The sequence below is a fragment of the Pinus tabuliformis genome, chromosome 8, assembly GCF_031772625.1.
Source record: "Pinus tabuliformis cultivar Carrire ecotype Pingquan chromosome 8, CPIR1, whole genome shotgun sequence".
NCBI lineage: Eukaryota > Viridiplantae > Streptophyta > Pinopsida > Pinales > Pinaceae > Pinus > Pinus tabuliformis.
Window position 1 is genome coordinate 1,664,016,795 of NC_142294.1, and position 24,813 is coordinate 1,664,041,607.

The following is a 24,813-nucleotide window of genomic DNA, read 5'->3' on the forward strand; positions in this document are numbered from 1 at the left end:
ACCCCACACCTCGGTCCAATGGTTAGCATAGCACAACAGAACATGGCTTCACAACCATGGCTAGTACAATACCAACAACCACAATTCCAGCAGGTGTACCAAGGTTCTGAGCAGCAGATCTTTGCGAATAGTGGACAACCGTATATCCAAAACGGTCAAAACCAACCTCTTTACAGTGGTCAAGTCCACCAACCGTATCAATCATACCAACATCAATTACATTATGCTGGTATGCAAAGGCCCACTGCTCAAGCGATTCCATCATACCCTGGTTATGCCTCGCCTAACCTGAATCAACAGTTACCATTCGTGGCGACTTTAGAGTTACCCGATTTACACCGGTTAACCAACGATCCGATTGCTTATGCCCCTTGGTGGCCAGCGATTCCTCATAAACTTCCATCTGACATTCCTAAATTCAATGGAAATCTAGGTGAAGACCCATCAAATCACGTGATGACTTTTCATCTGTGGTGTTCGTCGAACACCCTAAACGATGATTCGATAAGGCTTCGCCTTTTTCAGAGGACATTGACAGGTCCAGCAGCTAAATGGTATATTGAATTGCCAAGAGCCTCTTTCGACAATTTTAGTTCCCTAGCCACGACTTTCTTAACCCATTTTCAATTACCGATAAGGTATGAAACATGAACAGAAATATTAACCAACTTCAAGCAGACAACTGCCACCCATATATCTGATCATATACATGAGTGGCGTCATCGTCGTAGGATGGTGAAAACATACGTTCCCGATCAGCTGTTAGCTGAGTGGTTTATAAAGTCGTTACTTCCTGCTATAACGGAAGATGTGGCAAAGGGGGGAGTCGTAACAGAGGAGCAAGTTATCGCTCGTGCACAGTATTTGGACTTAGTTTATACTCAGTCCGGTATGCTCTACGACAAAATACCTGACGCTCCTAGACCAGAATTTTCAATTCCTCCTCCTCCTAAATCCAATAGTGACTCTCATGCCGGTGATGGCGTGATTGGCACGGCAAACACGAAATCGATAAAGGCTTCGCCAAAGAAAGCCCGTAAGAATTCGGATCAAAATGCAAAAGAAGAAATTCTTGTTTCGGAAGTAAATGCCGTATCAGCAGATAAGGGAAAAGAAACCAATCAACCAGGAAGCAAGAAGAAGAAAAACAAAGGGAAGAAGAAGAAACAGGGTGAATCATCTCCTCGAAAAAATTCTTCAAACCCTCCTGGGCAAGGGAAACCAAATTATCCATGTCAAATATGTGACGAGGAGGATCACTGGACAAAGAATTGTCCATTCAAAGCTGAGTTAAAGAGGTTCTTTAAAAGTTCCCAAACCTCAGTTGTGTTAACTGATCCGTTTCCAAATCCAGGTCAAAATATGGTTGATAATGGAAGTACTTCCCCGTGCCAGGTACTAATGTTGTCGACCTCCAAGCAACAGAATGATGCTTTGATTTCGACGAGGAACAAAGATTGCGGGAATCCGCAGTCGTCGAACGGCAAGGAAAAAGATCAACCAAGCAGTTCGACGACAACTTCGACAGAAGTTGTGCCACCATTGACTACGGGAAGCATTCCAATGATCCATGGAAGCAATCATTCTCTCCAAAATATCGGAGTAATTTTCCTAAAAGACCCCACTTTAATGGGTACTTTGGCCCTACCGCCTCCGAGTGATCTGGCGGAAATGGCCACAGTGGAATATGAAACTTTCTATTCCTAATGGATCTAAAACTTCGAGGATAGTTCCTGTCTCATGTCAACCTCGTTAAAAAATGAAATAAAGAGTCGAGGATAGTTCTTATCTTGTGTCAACCTCATTAAAAAATGAAACAAATCCCCGAGGTAAACCTTCATTCTAACCACCGAGTTGAAAGCAATGAAGCTTGGGGGGCGTGCACCTCGATTTGCATTATTATGCTGGGGGCATGCAAACTTATCATCGAGCATTTTTAGCATAAAGTTCATGCTCGTTAAAAAATAAACACAAGATCCGAGCAGTTTTAACGCGGTCTTCATGCTCGTTAAAAAATAAATATAAGCAATGAGCAATGTTTCCTCCAGAGTTTAAGCTCATTTTTAACTAAAAAATGAACCCATCCCGGTAAATAACCGCTGTGATCGTAAATTTATCAGCCATAAAAAGCCTTGGTCGTGTTTGCACCTGCCACCTCCACTTTCATTTGGCCGATCGTTCACCTCCATATGATTGTTTACCCATTTTGAGGAACAGCTGCGAAGAGTGATTTCACCTAGCCATCCTTGTGACACTGCCGTGATTGGAAAATTCCAACCTGTACCTGGAATCAGTTACTATCCCTGTTTATCACTCGTTCCTCAAAAGACGAGTCTTCTTTAAGCTCTTTTCAACTGACTCGTAAAATATGAAAAGATTGCCGAGTTTTGGCCTTCCATCTCGTTAAAGGACCGGAAGAGCTATCCCTCCTCTAGATTTTAATCTTTTTGGACCTGAGGGATTATTGCACAAAAAGGTCGAGCGCTTGTTTTATTCGGCTCGTTAAAGTTATCGAAAACTCATCCCTTCTGTATTGTTTTATACTTTTTCGGACTTAAGGGATTAGATGACGAAAAAGAAATTTTGGAGTTAACTTTATGTGCCTTTTCAGACTCTCTAAAAATGAAAAGGACCGAGTTTCCCTTGTCGTTAGACTCGTTAAAATAATTAAATAGCGACAAACTTGTCTTTAGATGAGAACGAGTTTCCCTATCGCTAAGCTCGTTAAAACATAGCGATGGGCTTTCCCGAAGGGCAGGTTATAGAACAAGCATATGTTATCCTCCTCAAGCTTGACAAAAATAAAGAGTTACTGGTCAAAAATGACTGGGGAAAAATTGGGAGAACCTCAAAGCTTTAATGGTAGCAAGTCGCTCTTGAACATGACACTTTTCCTCCGTACCACATCGGGTTGGGTTGTTTCATTCACCGGTCTCATCACCATGGTCTCGCCAAACCATCCACATTTGGGGTAATGCTACCGATCCATCGCATCAGTGTCATTATATGTTCAAGAGATGTTGTTCAGAAAGAGTCAACCATGTCCCATCCACTACCATACATCATCTTTCATCCTTTCATGACCGCCACCCTGAATCATATTTCACAGATCGTTTTCACCTTCATCACAATCATTAGCTCCGTTCTGTGTCACTGATGTGGGATTCATTAAGGCCCTCCTTTGACGGATCGCTTCTTGTCGACTTCAACTCATTATCCAAGAAGTTGATCTAGGAACACCCCCCTCAGTACTTTGAAGCTTGCATGCCTCAATGGCAAGTTTCTCACTTCCGGCGACAGGTATACATCAATGACCTTCGACCAGAAGATTTTGCGTGGTGTTCGACGCCAAGTCCTTTATTCACACCACGTGAATTGTACTGCAGTACCTTGAGGGTCATTATCATTATTGGTGATTCCTCTCGCGCTTGTTAACGGTTTACATCATTGACCGGTAATCAAGCGATGTCTTTCCACGTTCGACTCCAAGAAATTCTCACATGGATTGACTTGTACTTAGAGTGAAGATCGGACGAGTTTGAAGACCCCGGATCTAGTTTCATCCATCCGGGCTGCGATATATATTCAGGAAAAATAAAAACATTTGACATGTACATCATTGCAGCAGATGATCATCCTACTCAAAGGATGATAATTTTCACCAAAATTATCTGTCTACCATCAGACGATTGTCTGTTCTATGTACCAAAATGAATTTATAAAGCTGAGCATGGGAATGCCCGCCTCAGCTAGATCATGAAATCAGTATGAAAAATAATGTATTGTATTGTATCTTATTACAAGTCACCTCTCAGCGATTGAATGAACTTCGGATCCTCCTGATAAAGCATTTCACCCGATAAACGACCTCATACTTTAGGGGGCAACATTTTTGTGCCTTATAGCATGAAGCATGAAATGTCCATAATCTAAGGTATCCAAAGTCCCTAAACATGTTGTTCCTACCCCTAGAGGAACAAGGTCAGCAAATCACAGCACTGAATAAAAGTTCTCCACCTGAAAAAACTCAAAAACAAGGCAATTCTGGATCATGTCAACTGCTCCATCGAGCATCTGCGCTGAATGTCAACTGCTCCACTGTCTACCTGCGTTGAATTTCAACTGCAAAGAAGGCTACCTGCGCTGGGCGAGTTTGGACATGTGGCACAGTCATTCCTCAAGGTATCAATGCCCAGGAAGCTTCCAAAATGACACTTGGATCAGGGAATTCGACTGGTGATGAGTAAGAGGTTCTAGATCTCCAAGTGGAAGCAAGAACCTCCGAGTGGACTCAAGAACTGAAGAAGAACTGAAGTGAGAGAGGACACTAGTCAGCTTCATGCCAGCCTCAAGCTGACTCATCCTTTCTCCAAAACTCCTATATATAGATCTCTCTCATGAGGTCTATGGAGGCGGGAATCTTGTGAATGTAAAGAATTGCTGTTGGTTTGAGTTTAGAACTATTGGGTGATTTGCTTTGAAGGAGGTGAAGAGGAGATTTCTTTCTACTGGGAAGGTGATGCTGGATTGGGCCTCTTATGGTTGTATCACTTCCTGAACCTTACTTCTTCCATTAATAAAGCATTTGAGGTTCTTCTATATGCATGTGTCTCGATGGTGTATTGTTATACTTGTGTATTTGATTTATTCTAATCCTTGAATCAATTATGAATGTATGCTTCTTGTAGTTTCCCTCTCGTGCCATTTTGCAGGATCTTGGTGTAGCTGGGCCAGTGAAAGAGCGAGGAGCTAGGGGAAAGCAGCAAGGAGAGAATATTGGATCAACCATTAGCGAAAGACATCGGTTAGTGGATCTCTTTCTTCCTTCTTTTACATCTCATAAAGAAGTAATCTCAGATAGCTTTGCTTTGATTGTTGCTAAGGAACTATCACCCTTAGAGTGGGATAGGGTCATTCCGTATTGGATACTTTTCCCAACAACACTATTGCCCATGGTTTGTAAGCTCTTTTACTCAATTTCCTTAATGACTTATTATACTGGAAGGCTAGGGGACACATTGGATCTTATGCATGATTTTAGATAGTCTCCATCTTGGGTTTGGTCTCCTTATAGGTCCTAACCTTCCATAGGGCTACATTGGCACATGTAGGGTGTGTGTTGAGAGCCATGAGCATCCACAATAGTAGACAACACTCTTTGGATCCCCATAGATGTTTAAAGATTGCTCGAGACTCAACTTTTGGATGAGAAAGATGCACCTAGTACGCCTTTGCCCAATCAGCCCCACGGTTGTACCATGCACTTGGAAGATGACCTAAGACTTATATGTTGATGTGGCATCACTTACACCATCATTTGAGCCCTTACAGATTGCCTACAGGCATATTCAATTTACTTGGAGACCCATGAGGTCACTTGTGTGCCTTCACATCCATTGGGAGCACCACAGGTTTATTATGTGGAGAACAAGGGGCCAACCCCTTGCCCTTTACTTTTGGAAGTCCAATTCATCATTTTGGCACTTATGGTCTTCATTAGGCCCCTCAGAGAGCCCAACGATATACATCATTGATTATTCGACATCTTGGGAGGCTTATTATTTTATTTATGAGCTAGTTTGGTGGTCTTGTCACCAATAGATAATTGATTGCACACTATTTTAGTTGATGGGATAATGTAGGCTCAAATTAGGTGATTCGAACTCCTATTGAGTGTATAAAGAGGAGAGACATGAATTCATTTGTATCATCACTTTGGATTGGATCATTCTTCTCTTTAGAGAATTTCACACTTTCTTTGGGATGATGAATTGGAGCATGGATGAATTTTGATGTTTGGATTGGAGTATTTTATCTTGGAGATTCTTTATTGTCAAATTGTTGATGGTTGGATATGTTCTATTACATGTAAGTACACATGTTTGATGTTATTCTTATTTTAATTTTGTCATATAAATTGAATGGGATTTCACTATATTAGGGCTAATTGCTACATTGCATAATTGCAAATTATGGAATTATTGTTTCTATACAGCATCTCTAAATGTTTGGGCCATGTATGTGCATGAAATATCCTAGGGATAATTCCACAAGTTAATTTATCTTTATAAGCCATCTCCTTTTGCAAATAAAAGTATAAAATCTTTGAGGTCTCTTCCTCTTGACCTAAAGGCCAAGCGAAGTAGCCCTTAAAGCCTCCTTGACTGAAATACAAGTTAATTTATTATCATTCTCCTAGACTCCATTCTCCCCAAGGGATTAGGCGTTGGTCCACAAATAGGTGATCATTCAAAGAATATTTTTTTCTCCACCTCTCCCTTTCTCTTATAGGTCTAGCCAAGTTGGGTCAACTAGGGCATCACTTTCCCAACAAAATAGCCAAAGAAAAAGTTCGACCTCCTGACCTCTACTCCGTTGGTGTGTCCTCAAGGCCTCCTCCAATTTTGAATCCATTCCAATGGTGGATTTGTGAGATAAACCAAACCCTAGCTCTGAGACCAAACTTTTCCTTGGTATTCGCTAGGCTATCACCTCATGGTATGAATTTGACACAGTTAATTAGAAATTCTTACTTTGATCCTTTCCCCTTCCTTGTCTAGGGTAAGAACATCATTGATTTCTATATTCTCTCTCCTTAACCTAAGTTGGGTCCACTTGGTGTCATGTCATCCCATGCCTTTGAAAGGTCAATTCTTCAAGAACCATTCAAGAAGCCAAGTTCAATAAGGATTTTAGGATTTGGAAACTCCTTTACAAGGCATGTTCCTCTAACCCAACCCTCAAATCCTCCCCTCCTTTTCCTAGAAATCTTTGTACGTTGCTTGAAGAGAAAGTAAGCTCCATTATTTACCCCCTTCTAGGAAAGGATCATCGGGGTCACTTCACATCCATTTATTGATTCATCCTTCACAAGTGACTTCCATATACCTGGTCTCCTCCCATTGGTGAAAGTCCCTAAAGAGTAGGGAGTCTTAGCTTAGGTGATAGTCGGCTAAGTCTCCATTGTTTCCCTTAGCCTAGAAGTTGTCCCCTTAATGAATCCCCTTTAGCCCCCCTACTAGTTTGAGCGGTAACATTTTTGGCATCGTTGCCCGGGGACATGAAACATGTGTTTGGTTCCTTATATGACATATTGACATGTCATTATTGGTGACTTCGTTGGAGGAACAAAGTTTTGAGAATTTGGTAGGGAAAATATTAATTCAAATTCTCTTACATGATAGCTGCTTCTATTATATCTTTACTTATCATCTTTGCTCATTATTATTGCAATGTTCAATACATCAAACATCTATCAAAACAATAACATCAGTGACACAATAGTTAGGCTCGAAGATAGGGCTAAAACCACTGCCCTTGAGGGGAAAAGCGGCAAACCTCTTCTTATAGATTCTTCATCAAATGAGTACGAAGACCATGAAAAACCTTTGACCTATATTTCCTCTCTTAGACCATGACACAATCACCCTCTTCATCATCACCATGTTGCATCATGTAGCACCATGTAGCAATTAGACAATATCTTCATGACTTCACCGAGCTTCATCATATAGTACTGAGCATGATCCTTTCGCATTGACACTGAATATGAGTATCATCATCACTGCACCAATAAGTATGATTTTCATATAATCATCTGAAGAATACATCAATATAATGTGGTATAACCCTGAGCTACTGTGACAATAATCTACTGTGGAAACCATCGATTCTTATGATCCAAGCTACTGGGGAATCCATCGAACTTCTGTGACAATACCTGAGTTCTTGTTCTGAGACACAGTCTGAAATCTTCTTGTAATATGACCCAAAATTACAGAGGAATGTGAGCTACTATGGTAACCATCCGAAAACCTCAGAAGGAACCGAGTCATGATCTCTGATACCCATCCAAACTTCTGACTGTAATGCGAAGATCTTAAACACTATATTCATCCACCCTAAATTGTAGAGGATCCGAATTCCTGAACTCTATCCTTATGCGAAGATCCTGTATGGGTATTTATAGTGGTTTTTCCATTAAATAAGCTGACATGAGCTATTGAAACGTTGTGTCTCCAATTATGATCTGACTTGTCAAACATGTCACTTCTTTATGCCCATGTTGAGGCCGATATGAGGATGGTCATTCTTGTCTTCTTAGAGGACTTTTACGAAGTGTAACATGATTGTATAAATATGATAATGACTCTTATCTATTATGACAAGTCCTAAAGACATCAATAAGAAGTGTTTGAACTATGAATAACAATTCTTACTCATGAAACCCATGATGCAAGTAATAAAATAAATAAATTTGTTTCTGCTTTTCATAAAATCATAATTACAAGTTATTATGAAGACCAAACCTAGTTACAGTTTTTACATCACTCCCTCTTAACTAGAGAGATATTCATAATGATACCAGGTCACACTCAATCAATTTGAAGAGATCTCATAAGAAGAGTTAGATTGGTAACCCATCTGTTTCTAGCATCATATCAATCCATCATTGTTCACAATGCAAGGCCTTAACTGACAATTCCCATCTCCCCATGAGATCTTGAGCTACAATTTTGGTGATAACAATGACTATAGACACCATCACCATTGTATATAAGGTACATACTCCACTTGAGTGTACAAAGAGTATGACCTTCTAGGACTATTCTTGTCTTAGGTTCATAACCCTCAAAGAATATCGGTCCTCGACTACTCTTTCCTAGAATTCTAGATCACATTCTCCAATCTTATCGAATGCCAGATTGTTACCCTAATCCTCCATTCCGTCTTCTCAACTGAAGACTAGAATGACGTGTCTATCTCTCCCTCTCACTTAGGGAAGATACACCGATTATGTGTCTACATTTCACTTCATGGACTTCACTAAGACTTAAGACTGTTAGTCCTGGTCTAGTGCATGACACATGAAATAGAAAAACACAAATCTCACTCCCTATTTGATTAGGGATGACCCAGTCCAAGATCCCTCTTAAATAGGGACTTGCAGTAGCTTCATGGAACATACAAATTCTCGAAGTAGCTTTCTTCCTTCGATGTCATGCATTTCTTCTTCATTGTGAAGTCTTCTTCTTTTAGGATTCCTTCATCGGGCAGAAACCATCCATAACTTTTATCATTTCTTAAAAGAGTGATGCATTAGTCCTCTCATCTGGTCTATCTTTATGTCATGCTGCTATATTCATACCATATTTCTTATGTCCTATTATATGGTCATCAGCAATGGAAGACATATACTTCCCTTTGGAAGCTCTGCGTAAGCTCATCCATATATTATTAAAAGTAAGAAATGAATACTTAAATCAAAATTACCTTTGTGATGGTCTTTCATCATGAAATCTTCAAATTTGTATGAGCATCTTGCATACATGTTGACACATATCCCAAAGATATTCATTGTCAAGGGTCTCCATCTTTTTCATATTTTCATCAAAATCTTCATATATTTCTGGGAGATTTCTTAGTCAAATCTTTCTTGGTCTTATGCATGTTGATTTCCTTTACCATGGTTGCATGTCTCATGATCTCTCCCTTCCTTTCTTCACATGTTTCTTTCCCACAAGCTTCCAATCAGAGTTCCTCAATTGTAGTCAACCACCTCATACTTCACATGAGGACATGTTATGTTGATTTCATCTAGTGTGAACCATGTCTTTCAACATATTTTCAAAGGAGGATAGTCCTTTAATTTGATCATGCTTCTCAAGATAGATTAGTGATCCAAGTTACCCTGTAACCATACAACATGAAATTCTAAAATCAAATATAAGTGTATATACCTCATTTACCTTAAGTCATTTAGCCTTCTTTCAATAGCTTCCTTGATTGACATGATCTTCAACCCCTTGATCTAATTCATCTCTTATGTCATCATACCATCATCCCATGAAATCCACAAGTTGGAGTTCCTGATGAAACTATTGCTTCCACTCTAGATCTGTGAATCCTTCGATGAGGATTCCATTAGAGAATCTTGAGGATCTCAGATATCCTTATTCAACAGATGTTTCCATTTTGACTGATGTATGATGAGACTTGTTTTGGATGACTTATTCCTTTGATATTTAAATGAGGTCACTAAGAGCTATATTCTTCAAAGTTGACTACCATAGATTTTGTTCCAGCAGTCCTTCATTTTTCCTTACGAGCTCTTGCTTCTAATGCTTCTCTTCCTTTGACTTCCTTCGTTTAGCTTCCTCCACTTCTTCAGTGAAATGGACTTCAAACTCTATCCTTCTTGTTATTTTCCTTCTTAGGCGAAGAACGATATTTCCTACAAAGTACTTAATCTTTTACTTCCATAGCAATGAATTTTAGCTATGCTCTTTTTCCCTTTTCTGAGTACCAAATTTTTTCAAACTTCCTTTCCTTCCAGCAAATGTTTGAGTCCTCAACACTTTTTCCCTCAACTTGTCTTCTTCTATATTTCATATAAATCACAATTTGAATGAGGTAACTTACTTATCCCATGAATTTTGTTACCCTCATGATGATGTCACAAGTTCTTGTTTCTAATGCTTCCAAGATGTCACACTACATCTTATTGTAGAAATAAATTATGTAGGATCTAGGAGCCATAAATATACATATAGTGGGAGAGACTATCTTAATGATTTCTTACTCCCTCTTACCATGGAATTCCTTTCCTCAGCTCCTCCTATCATTTCCAGTGATATGAACTTTCTTTGTAATGTTCCTAATTCATCTTCTGGTTTCTTTGATGTCTCCAATATTTTCTGTATTCAGGTTTCTATGATTGATAATGAATTAAACAAAGTATTTTGGTAGAAATCACATAAGAGAAATTTTTGGCCAACGTGTTTCGAACCAACAAGTGTGGTTCATCATCGGGACTAGATGAAGAGGCAGACCATAGAAAAGGCTTAAATAGAGAGCAAAGGCTTAAATATTATTGCTCAAATATAGTCGTTACTTGAAATTATTTCTCTACATTGCTCTCTATTTAAGACTCTTCCATGGTCCGCCTCTTCATTTGGTCCTGACAATGAAATACACTTGCTGGTTCAAAACGCGTCGGCCAAAAATTTCTCTTATGTGATTTCTACCGAAAGACTTTGTTTAAGTCTCCAATATTGTTTTTGTGAGAGTACCTTAAAATTTCCTTCCCATGAATTCAAAGGAGACCTTTTTCATTGATATGTTTAATGACTTCACTTATCTATGAGGACTATGGAAATCCTCCTTATTCCATGCAAGGAACTTCGGTCACCCAACCAGCTTATCGATTTCCTTGCAAAACGAAGTCATTTAACCAAAATTGATTATAAGCATGAAAGGTACTTAATTGGCACTTGAAGCTAAAATATTCACCATGATTATGTTGAAAGTGGCTGAAGTAGATGCATTGATGCTTCCTCTAGATAAGATCATTGTTGCAATGATAGGAGGCTTTCCTTCTTGCCTTAAAGATAAATTGACTTATACATATGATTCATATGATTAACAAATTGTTGACATTCTTGAGATGACACTGTATTTCTATCACACAAGTGGACTATGGAACCTTGTAGCATTCCTTAGAAGTTGCAACATCGTGTAGAACCATAGAGCATTGAGATCACTTGCTATGATCATCACCTTATAGTACTGAGACCTATGACTTAGCATTACTATGACTATATCAATAGACACATTCATTCCACATCAAGTATTGTCCATAAAAACTATGATTTTGGTATAGTGATACCTATTTCTGAGCACTGTGTTGTAGATGATCCATTTCTATATGTCATCGAGTATGTATCATTAAGTTTTCAAGATTGTGAGAGGCACTAAAACTACTGCCATGTACCTGAGATCTGAGCACTGTGATCTAGCATCGAGACTTCATCTTTTGACTGAGATTACGTAACCACATTGTGATCTTTTATTATGGCATCGAGATCCTTTTTGTCCCAATAACATAGCACCGAGACTGTGGGTAGTATGGAACTTGAGACTATTGTCATGAAATTATCCAAGAAATTCATATATGTATCCAAACCAATCTAATTGTAGTACTTATCCTAAATTTTCTTGCTATAATACTCAACCGAAATTGCAGTCTTGTAGCCGTAATCTAAGTTGAGGTACTGTATTCTAGGTTTGAGATTCTTCCTGTAAGCCTATTCAAGACAATTCTTCTTTTGAGACTATATATCATCAAACTGTGATAAATACCGAGGATATATGTAGGTGATTTTATCTCCATTCATGACTTTAAACCAATCCTTAAGTGTCACTATAACCATAACTTAGAAGCCCTTAGTTTGACTGTAACCATAGCTCTGATTCCATGTTGAGAATTGGGTAGGGCAAAGATTAATTCAAATTCTCTTACATGATAACTACTTGTGTTATATATTTAATTACTATCTTTTTTCATCATTATTACAATTTTTAATACATCAAATAGCCATCAAAACAATAGCATTAGTGACACAATAGTTAGGCTCCATGCCAGGGCTAAAACCCCTCCTCTTGAGGGGAAAACCCGCAAACCTCTTCTTATAGATTCTTCATCAAATAAGTACAAAGACCATGACAAACCTTTAACATGTATTTCCTCTCTTAGACCAAGACACATTCACCCTTTTCATCATCACCATGCTGCATCATGTAGCACCATGTAGCACTTAGACAATATCTTTATGACTTCACTGAGCTTCGTCATAAAGTACTGAGCATGATCCTTTCACATTGACATCATATATGAGTATCATAATAACTGCACCAATAAGTATGATTGTCATATAATCATTTGAAGAATGAAACGCTATACTGTGGTATAACCTGGGGCTACTGTGACAATCATCTATTGTGGAAACCATCAGTTCTTGTGATCCAAGCAACTGAGGAAGTCATCGAACTTCTGTGACAATACCCGAGCTCCTATTTTGAGATGCAGTCTAAAATATTATTGTAATATGACCCAAAATTATAGAGGAATGTGATCTACTGTGGTAACCATCCGAAAACCTCATAAGGAACCGAGTTATGATCTCTATTACCCATCCAAACTCCTGACTGTAATGCAAAGATCTCAAACATTATAATCATCCACCCGAAATTGCAGAGAATCCGAATTCTTGAACCCTGTCCTTATGCGAAGATCCTGACTAGGTATTGATAGTGGTTTTTCCATTAAATAAGATGTCATGAGTTTTTGAAATGTTGTGTCTCCAATTATGAGATGACTTGTAAAACATGTCACTTCTTTATGGACATGTAGAGGTTGATATGAGGATGGTCGTTCTTGTCTTCTTAGAGGACTTTTTCCAAGTGTAACATGACTATATAAATATGATAATGACTCTTATCTATTATGACAAGTGCTAAAGACATCAATAAGAAGTCTTTGACCTGTGAATAAAAATTTTTGCTCATGAAACCCATGATACAAGCAATATAATAAATACATTTGTTTCTTCTTTTCATAAAATCATAATTACAAGTTATTATGAAGACCGAACCTAGTTAAACTTTTTACAACACAAAGCCCTAGTTCTTTATTAAGCTTTAAAGTTAATGCTTGTAGGGTGATGCAAGCATCTATCAAGGCACTTTAATTCACCTTGGCAACTCTATTTCAATCCTAATATGAAAAATCATAGAAAATGGACTATCATAAAAGAGAGATTGATCTTGGTCCTACCAGTTGCAAAACTCACTGACTAAGAATTTCAAGAACTACAAAAGAATGGAGAAAAATTTGTAGAATCTTATCAAAATGTATTGGAAGGTACATATATGGAATTCATGCTCATGTTTCGTAGATCACAACAAGTACAACTTGACATGATGAAGCATGTCTATGAGAGGGATACTAGTCACCTCTTTGACTTGGCTTTCCTAACCTATGATTTGAATATTCTAACTGACCTAATCAATGATAGATGTTGTAGTCAACCAAAGGGTGATCGATCAGATGATATTGGAGAGAGCTTGAGTGTAGATGGGCGTGATGAGAAAAAATTGGTTGTAGAATTTGAAGACAATGAGAATGAGAAAGAGAATATCTCCTCTAAGGATGATGAAGAGTTGGATCCTGTGAGCCTCCAAATCACGCAAGAAAAAATGAATGAATATAGTAGGTTGTGTAGGGGGATAGTAAGGGAATGTAATTCTAATGAATTAGTATCCCATTTATATGTTGAAGAGGTGAATCTTCATAAGATGAAATGTGAATATAAAGAGAACCCTACTAATGATCTCCTCCTATAAGCATATTACCAAAATCATGTAAAAAATACCTTAGCAATTATTCTTCGAGAGAAGAGAGAAGATGAGAGGTCCCACTTGTCAACCAACCAAGATGAAGATGAACTTGAGGATATCAGTGATGAGAATAAAGATGAGTACTCGTTAGGGCCACAAGATGAACACGATGATTTTGAGAGCACATGTGTTGAGGAAGTTGCATGATCCTTTCAGTACTTGATGAAGTTCCCCAATCTGTATTCTCCCCCTTGATCTGAACAAAGTATCTTTACAAACTTCCTTGTCTTCTTTTGCTGCCATGTTCTTGAATTCTTTGAAATACTTAAAAACATCACTTTTTTTCCCCAAAGAAGTACACCCAAGTGTACCTTGTGCAATCATCAATAAAAAAAAAAAATAATAAGCTCCTCCTAAGGATCTAGTCTGCATGGGTCCACAAACATCAGAATGCACAAGTTCTAATACATCTCTTCTTCTCCTATCAGAATTAGAGGGGAATTCATCTCTGTGAATTTTATCTAATGCACAACCTTCACAAGCAACATATTCATTCTTTAACATAGGAATACCTTCAACCATACTTTCTTTATGCAGCAACAATAAATCATGATAATTGATGTGACCATACCTATGATGCCAAAGACTTTCTATTGACATAGTTGTAGAAGTCTGTGCTTAATGAATTTTGCTGGTAACATCAAGCTTGGACATGCCCAACTCTGACTCCTGAAGCAACAAGTTTGTAGTGATCTAACAAATCTTTCACTATGCAATGTGTTATGAAGAATTCAACCTTCAAGTTATGATATGTAATTGTAGATACAGAGATAAAAATAATTCTTGATCCCATGCACATACATAACATTATGGATGCACTTGATGCTTCCATTTGGTAAATTCATAGGTATATCGCCATATCCCATGATCTTATATGCACGATCATCTCCAAGGTAGATGTTTCCACCATTTCTAATTTCCTTGAAGTTTTTGTACCAGTCCTTATTGCATGTCATATGAATTAACGCTCCAGAGTCCACAAACCATGTATTAGCATCATCCATTTCAGTAGACAACGCAACATTAGAGACAAATAGCTTGAGATTTTTGAGATCATAATTCAGGGCTTCTTCTGCAAAATTCCATGATTGTCTTCTATGTTTATGCCTAGATTCATCATTTTTCTTCTTATAGCAGTGTCTCACAAGATTCCCACTTCTTCCATAGTAAAATTATTTTATTCCAGATGACATACCTTGATTTGATTTTGGAAATGGCCTTTTCTGAGATGAGCTTCCTCCTTTGTTTGCTCCTCCTTGTTTCCCTTTGAAGAATTTCTTCTATCCCACAAGTGCCAAATCTAGATTCTGAGGCTACCAGTTCTTGCTTCTCTCTTCTTCATGCTATAGTATACCTGTCAATTCCTTGAAGTTTGGTGTTTTCTCCCTTGCTGCAAGCCCTGTAATAAACATCTAGTAATATTCAGACATCCCATTTAACGTGATTGTTATCATATCAGTGTTAGGTAATGACACCCCTATGTCTCCCAACTTATCTTTTAATTCTTTAATTATGGAAATAAAGGCATTAATGAATTTGTTCTCTTCCATTTTAATGTGCATGAGCTTACTTTTCAAGAAGAGAACTCAATTTGTGTTTTTAATCTCATATAATTCCTTCAGTGTATTCCAAGTTTCAGTAGAAGTCTTAAAATCATCAATATGAGGAATTATGATATCTTTGACAAACATTCTAAGTAGTACCTCTGCTTTATTTTCTTGCTTCTCCCAGTCTTGAATTATTGCAGCTATCGTGCCTGCAGCAGGTTTTGCTTCATCCCCCTGTAATAGTCCAGGTGTCATAACCTTCCAATAATGTCTGTAGCTTGAATTTCCAGTTGACATAGTTTGTGCCATTTAGTTTTTTGGCTTCGTTCAGATATATATATGCAAGAGGATTCACCATCCTCTCCCAATGCCTTTCAAAAGTACCTCCACCAGCTTCTAATGGATTTAAATGGAAGCTAAAGAAAAAAATTATTAACGCTGCTTTATCCACTGCACAAAAAAAATAAAACCCTTCTTTTCTTTCAAAACAAAATATGTATAAGACCCCAAAAAAGAATATCACAACTCCTTTGAGAAAAGGATTTCAAATTAATGCTCCCCTCAAACAAATATGAGAATTCCCAATTAAAAAAAATATAAAAAAAATATCAAAGCCCTTTTATAAAAACTCTCTCCCTATTGTTAATATATATAATGGAGGAATATATAATGAAAATATATATAATGGAAAAATATATAATGAAGGCTGATAAAATACCCGGCACTCAACAAAAGACTGAGAAAGTCAAATGCTTGACTTCTACCACCGCACTTTTCAAACGAGGAGGAAGGCATTGCATCACAAGAATTTCAGTTTCGTAAGGTTCGCCTCTTTCAACGCACCTTACATAATGAGTCGACCATCCTTGTTGAATTGAATTAAGTCAACGATAGGCTCCAAAAAAAATCAAATGCAGCATATTAATTAACGTTAAACCAGAGGAAATTGCGGCTCACTGTCATAGATCTGTTACACCCTTGTGTGGGGACTGTGAATCCGTTTCGCTTCCAAGAACGCCTCCTCACACTAGTTGTTGTGCTGTAACAATGAAGAAAAGATTCCCAAATCTTATCTGAAGCAGCAACGAAGAAAACACTGCGGAGCTGCAACCTAATCTCCTCACACTGGCCCGGATCGGGAAGCTCGCCACAACCTCCACGGATACACACCTCCGTCGGCCCTCCTCACGCAACTTAAAAAAAAAACGAAGATCAACAAACCTCCACAAATGGAATCGCAGACAGATGAGACAGATCTGTAAGCTCATTGTGCTTCTGCACCTCTGTAGATGAAAAATGACGCAACAACCTTCCCAGCTCTACTCCTTATCTCTCCATGGTGCTTCTTGCTCAACGTTCCAGCATTCCAGAATTAAAACTATGAACCCTCGAGCACCGAAGAATATATCAATCATGCTAGCTGTCGAGATTACAGAGGCTGCAGGAGTGGATCATTCACGTTGGTCGTCGAATGAAGAGTGAATCTCCTCATCCCACACTCAAACACAACTCCACGGGCAGATCTCCTCAGCTACAATTCTATTTTCACAACACTATCTCGGGGATAGGCTCCTTTCACGCAATTAAACGACCAAAACTATAACACTACTTCTCCCACGCTCACACGACCTGCAGCAATGATACCAACACGACCTGATGAGACACCCTTCACACCAGCCTTACTCGGGACATCACTCCCCCTCGATTCTCCCTATGCTCTGATACTAACTCGAAATAATGGAAGACAAAATTGAATGAGAAAAATTGGCAGTCTTCATGTGAGAAGTCATGAAGTCCCTGAGGCTGCTCAGAGTCCTGGCAAATTCATTAATTATGAAAAATCAATTACACCTTTATAAAGATGCATAGTACAAGGATAGTTAGAACTAATTCTTAAAAATCAGGAACTAATTCTTAATTACAGCAAATAGCTAGACAACAATCTATTTCTCCATTATTTTCAAGTGTATTGAACCTACGAGAGAATGGTAAATATTAAAGTGTTATATTTGTTGCTCCACTATGTCTTCTTTCAAATCAATTGTTTGATGTTGTGTAAAGGAACCAATTGCATATTTTCTTTAACTCTTTAATATTAAGATTTATCTCCATTTCCAAGTGCTTTACTTATTTTTTATTTAAGTTATTTATCATCTCTTCATCCTCTTCCAACTTCTTTTTATTTCTTTATTTCCCTATCTCCAATAGGTAAATTTTTGGACAGAAAAATATTCATAAAATGCAAATTGATTTTGATGGTCGTGGTTATCTATTTGCCAAATCCATATCTATTTCATAAAACAAAGTCCCTGTACTTCTCAAACTAATTGAGGATAATAATGTTGCTATGGCCAACGAAGTACAAAGAGATGCCCCTAAAACTTCCAAATTAATAACACTAATTGACATCCTAGTTTCAGTGCTAAAAATAAAACTTATTCAATTATTTGTTTCAGATAATAGTGAAAATTTGGCTTTAAAAAAGTAAACCCATAAAATATGAAATAATACCAAAAATAAAGTAGAGGAAAAGAAATGAAAGAGATACTAGCAAACAAGAATTGAGGTCAACAAAATGTTTTATGAATACCTACCTCACTATCACTTATCTAAAACACTTACAAAAAAACCTAGAATTGGAAACTGCCAGAGTCATCCTCTAGTTACATTTCTTCCATACACAAAAATGACATGCCTACAACATATTTAAAACACTTACAAGCAAACCTAGAAAATGTGAGTCATCCTCTAATCACGTTTCTCTTGACATGCCTACAAAAGAAAAAGGAAAGTGAATGCAAAAATTAGTAGAGTGACACTCCCACCCATTTTTTCAAATAAAATCAACCCAAAAACTTATACCTATCAAAAAATAATTAAAATTCACACTTTCAATCCATTTATTAATTTTTTGAATGTTATGAAACAACCTATTTATATGAGCTTCATGAACCATGTAAATCACTAAATCATTATTATAATTTTTATACGTTAAATTTTATTTTATACCATTCTTTTCCGAATAAATAAATTATTTTCTATTTTTCTATTTTTAACTCTCACGAAAATTACTATGTATGCATGTGTCACTACTATGTGTAAATATATGACATATTATAAACAATAAAATATTAAACATGCTTTATTTTTTAGATAGAAATTGTTATCATGCTTATTTTATTTACAAAGAATATTATATGTAAGAAATTTTTATTATGAGGTGTAGGTCAGTTTATATGAGTAGGGTTTAATCTCAATCAAGTTTGAAGTTCAAATTTCATAGGATTAGTTAGGAATGGAAGTAATTTTTTTGGGGGAAATTAAGACTATTTCAATGAGTGTTCATGATCATAGTGATAGCATTTCACTAATAGGTAATAATTCTTCGATCCAATAGACATTGGCCTAAGCTCAAACTAATCACTAGAATATTAATACTAAAACCTAGAAAAAAGAACTTCTAATTTGGGTGTTGTGGACTGAAATTACTTTTGAGGGAACTCCCTAACAGATTCAAACCTCATGGGGAGGGGTTGAGGATGGAAATTATTTTTGGGAGAATTGTAACTATTTCCCCACCAGGTTCAAACCTCATGGGGAGGGGTTGAGAATGGAAATTATTTTTGGGGGAATTGAAACTATCTCCCCACCAATTTCAAACCTCTTGGGAGAGGTTGAGGATGGAAATTACTTTTGGGGGAATTAAATCCATGGGAGAGGTTGAGGATGGAAATTATTTTTGGGGGAATTGAAACTATCTTCCCACCTAATTCAAATCTAGTGGGAGAGGTTGAGGATGGAAATCACTTTTGGGGGAATTAAAACTATTTCCCCACTAGAATCAAACATCATGGGAAGGGTTCACGATGGAAATAACTTTTGGGAGAATTAAAGCTATCTCCCCACCGAGCTCAAACCTCATGGGAGGGGTTGAAGATGTTGCACAATTCTAGAGATAACATCCTACTAATAGATAAATCATTCTTACACCCCCATAGACTTTAGGTCAACTCAACCTAAAATCATGGAGAAAAAGTAAAAATGAAAACTACTTTTGTAAAAATTAAAAGTATCTCAAAAAGCATCCAAATTCAATCAAATTTTAGACAATCCAATAATTAAATATATCATTCTTTCATCTCACTAATAAATAAATCATTCTTTCATTGCATAGACTAAATTTAACTTAATTACCCATCCAAAAACACTTTTAAATAAAAAATAAAATAAAATAAAAATCAGCCATTCCAAACTTTTAATTCAGTGTTAAAAAAAACTTCAGTACTTCTAATATGGGTGACAATTCACTTGAAAATTAAAATTTGAACCAACACGCTCCAAAGCGCTGGTATGAATTCTAAATTTTATTTGTAATTTTTTTATTATATATATTTTTCATAATTTTTTACTCATAATTTTATTCATAATTTTGTCTAATATCGGTGACAATTCACTAAGGGTTAAAAGTTTAAGAGTACACTCCAAATGCTCGTATGAATTCTAAATTTTATTCTAATTTCTTTTTTTTTCTTTTTTTTTTTTTAATTTTTCATAATTTTTTCCTCATAATTTTATTTATAATATTTTCTAATATCGGTGATAATTCACTAAAATTTAAAACCTGAAGAGCACACTCTAACTGTTCGTATGAATTCTAATTTTTATTCCTAATATATTTTATTCTTAATTTTTTCATAATTTTTATTTTATTCGGATATTTTATTCAATTTTTTTTTAAATGTGAGACCATCTTGATCTGAGGATGTAAATGAAGTGAATTTAAATTTAACGTTATCATGGGTCAACTGTGAGTTCTTTTCACCATCCACGTGTTAACTGTTAGCTTTCTTTATTATCCACGTGTCAAATGCACGGGGCTCTAAAATTTAACCGTTTTGGGGAGCGGAGAGTAAAGCTCTATAAATTTCCTGTCATTGGCATTCCGGGTATTATTTGTTCGAATTTTGAATTGGAATCTCTAGCCTGTGAGTGATCTTTGATTTTGTATTTCCTGTGTGAAATGACTTCTATTTTTCTTTGTTGCAGTCTTTCTCTGTGTGCTCAGTATTTTTGTATATATAACTTGTGTGTGCCGTTTGTGTGTATGTAGTGTTCGTTATGGCCTGACACCGGAAAGGGTTTTCTGACAGGAGTTTCTAGAATAAAGCATTTTTTGAGCTTGGTGTTCAACATGATATCTATCAGCTTCTCAGACAGGTAAGCAACAGAAGATATATTTCTTTTCTAATGTGTTTAGGGTTTTATGTGACGATTAATTATATCATTTGATTAAACAAGATTCTAAAAATGAAATAGAATATGGAATAATACGTCCCTTGTTATTTGCAGCCAAAAGATATGACAGAGATTGCAGGGAAGAGAAGAAGACTCTTCAGGTAAATGTTTCTCTCTCTTCTCTTTATTTCTAGCTTTTTCCCATTAATTCATTTTCCTTTGGCCGGTTATAAAGGCAAAAAAATTTTGGAGGTTCAAATGTTTGGATGCTTGCACTTTGAGCAGAATTTATAATTATGTTAAGCATTTATCTTGGTAAGAGTTGTTTCTTCTTTATTTCTTTAATCTGTCCGTCTTTACTGTCTTACCGCCCTGTCAATCACGATAATTTTATGTTTCTGTGTGTATGTCTTGCTGGTGGGGCGGATGCCTTGCAACTGACAAGATCTTTATCGGCGCGTATTCTTTATATTTTTCTAAATCAGCCCCTGCCTTTTCCCTCTATCTCTCGAACACTCATATGTCCTGGATTATGTTTTTTCTTTTTTCTTTTAATTTCAATTCGTTTTAGAGGTGCATAGAATTCGGAGTTTATTTACTAAGATGCTTCGAGCTGCATCCAAATTACCATTATGTTTATGTTTTCGTTTCTTCGTTAATTGGAAATGGTCCATCATAGAAATTTGTTCATAAATTTTAGATCTTAATTTATCCCCTACACTACTTTACCCTAGGCATTTTAGATCGTTCTTAATTTATCCCTTACACTACTTTACCCTATGCCTAGCATATCCTATTCCTCAAATTTTGCATCAATTTGAACGAGTATTCATTGATTCATTGATTAATTAGAAATGATAAATTATAGAAATCTTTTCATAAATTTTATACCGCTCTTAATTTATCCCCTACACTACCTTACCCTATGCATGCCAAATCCTATTCCTCAAAGTTTGCATCGATTTCAATCAGTATTCATATATTCATTACTTTACCTTATGCCTGCCAGATCCTATTCCCCAAATTTTGCATTGATTTTAATCAGTATTCATTGATTCATTACTTTAGCCCATGCCTGCCAGATCCTATTCCTCAAATTTTGCATTGATTTTAACCAGTATTCATTGATTCATCGTTTACTTGGTCTATATATTACATCACATCTTTATTGTCTCCGATTCTATGCTTTCCGGATGCTTGGTTTTTTTGTATGTCTACGCTTCTTCTGAATTTTTGTCATTTAAGCTTTATCTGTTTTCTTTATGGAATAATTCATTTATTTATGTTTTAAATTATGTTTATAAGGTTTTATATCAGTTAAAAGCGTGACTGATTTTTTGATTTTTCGATAAGTACCATTTAATTTTTTGATCATGTATCATTTAATTTCATATTATGATGTTTGAACCAAAGGGGAAGGGCTCAAATCTCATTTAATTTCATATGAGATATCTGAAATGAAGGTGAAGTGTTTGAATCTAATTTTAGGGAGCGGACAGTTAAACACATGTCTAAAAATGAAATACACTATAAAATAACAAGTATAAAATAATATGTCCCCTTGTTATATTTAGAGAAGAGATATGACAGGAACTGCAGGGAAGAGAAGACTACACACTGCAGGTAAACAAAATTTTCACTTTGTTTCTTTTCTGTTTCCCTTTAATATGAAGCCATAGAAATTTTGGAGTTCAATTGTTTGGGATGCTTGTATTTGGAGCGGACTTTATCATTATGTTAAGTTGTCATTATGGTAACAGTTTGGTTTTCTTTCATTCCTCTAATCTGTCCTTGTCATTGCCCTTTTTTTGCCTTATTCCGGGCTTTTACTGTAATATGCATTGTATGTTCTGGATATTACCACCGTCCATCATAACTTTAATCATATTGTGTGCATTGTATGTTCTGGATATTACCACCGTCCATCATAACTTTAATCATATTGTGTGTTGTTTTTAATTATTTGAAGTTAGAAGCGAGGTTTTAGCATGACTTTAGTATTTTTAAAAATATTGTTTACTTTATGTGACGAAAGGTCCACAAGTTGGTGCTACAGATTTTTACAACAAAATTGAGAGCTTTTAGAAAAGGTAGTTTTATAGTATCTGTGTGGATATATTTTTTCTTTAATTTAAAAAATATATGTATTAAGAAATGTTACTTTACTTTTTTATATTAATTATTAAATTTTTATTTTTATTAAAGATTATTTTTTTGGAGTTTTTTTATATATTAAGAAATGTGTTTTTATTTAAACAAAGTTTTTCGGTGTAGAACTCACATGAAATAATTTGTTATCGATCACAGAGACTTAATACATAATTTATTTATTTATTTATTTTATTTATTTTAAAAATTAATATTTGGAGTTTTTTTTAAGTAATTTTTAATACATTTGTAAATTAATATTTTTATTTGGTTTGGATTTCTTACTTTGTGAGATTACTTTGTACTTTAAGAAAGTGCTATCCAAGAGCATTTAAGTTCTTAAATTTATCAAAAAAAAAAATTATTCTTATATATAATTATTTTTTTTGCTGTAACAATTTTTTTTTATAATATAAGAAAGTGCTATTTAGGAGCATAAATTATTCTTATATATAATTATTTTTTTGCTGTAACAATTTTTTTTTATAATATAAGAAAGTGCTATTTAGGAGCATTTAAGTTATAAGAGTGAGGGAAAAAAAATTATTGACTTTTTAACTAATAGTATTAAATATTTTGTTTACTCATTTTCTTTTTTACATTTAAGTGTTATGTTTAAATATTTTGTTTACTCATTATTGACTTTTTAACTAATATTTTGTTTACTCATTTTCTTTTTTACATTTAAGTGTTATGTTTAAATATTTTGTTTACTCATTATTGACTTTTTAACTAATAGTATTAAATATTTTGTTTACTCATTTTCTCTTTTACATTTAAGTGTTATGTTTAAATATATTGTTTACTCATTTTCTCTTTTACATTTAAGTGTTATGTTTAAATATTTTGTTTACTCATTTTCTTTTTTAGATTTAAGTGTTATGTTTTATTTGCTTTTTGGTTAAAATTGTGCATTTAAGTGTTATGTTTTATTTGTTTTTTGGTTAAAATTGTGTAAAACAGTGAAGATGTAAATTATGAAAGTGAAAATAAAAATAATGTATATTAAGAAAAAAAAGTCAATAATTTTCTTTTCTTAATATACATTATTTTTATTTTCACTCTCATAATTTACTTATTTTCACTCTCATAATTTACATCTTCTATCCAAAAGAATTTAAGTTCTTAAATTTATTATAAAAAAAAAAATCATATATAATTAATTTTTTTATTTTTATAATTATAAAAACAAAAATATTGACTTTTTTTTCCTTTATATACATTATTTTTATTTTCACACTCATAATTTACATCTTCACTATTTTACACAATTTTAACAAAAAAAACCAATAAAACATAACACTTAAATGTAAAAAAAAAAAGAGTTAACAAAATATTTAACACTTAAAAACATAACACTTAAATGTTAAAAAAATGACTTAACAAAATATTTAATACTTAAATCATATATAATTAATTTTTTTATTTTTATAATTATTTTTTTTGTTGTAATAATTTTTTTATAGTATAAGAAAGTGCTATCTCGGAGCATTTACCTTATAGAATTTAGAAAAAACAAAAATATTGACTTTTTTTTTCTTTATATACATTATTTTTATTTTCACACTCATAATTTACATCTTCACTGTTTTACACAATTTTAACCAAAAAACCAATAAAATATAACACTTAAAAACATAACACT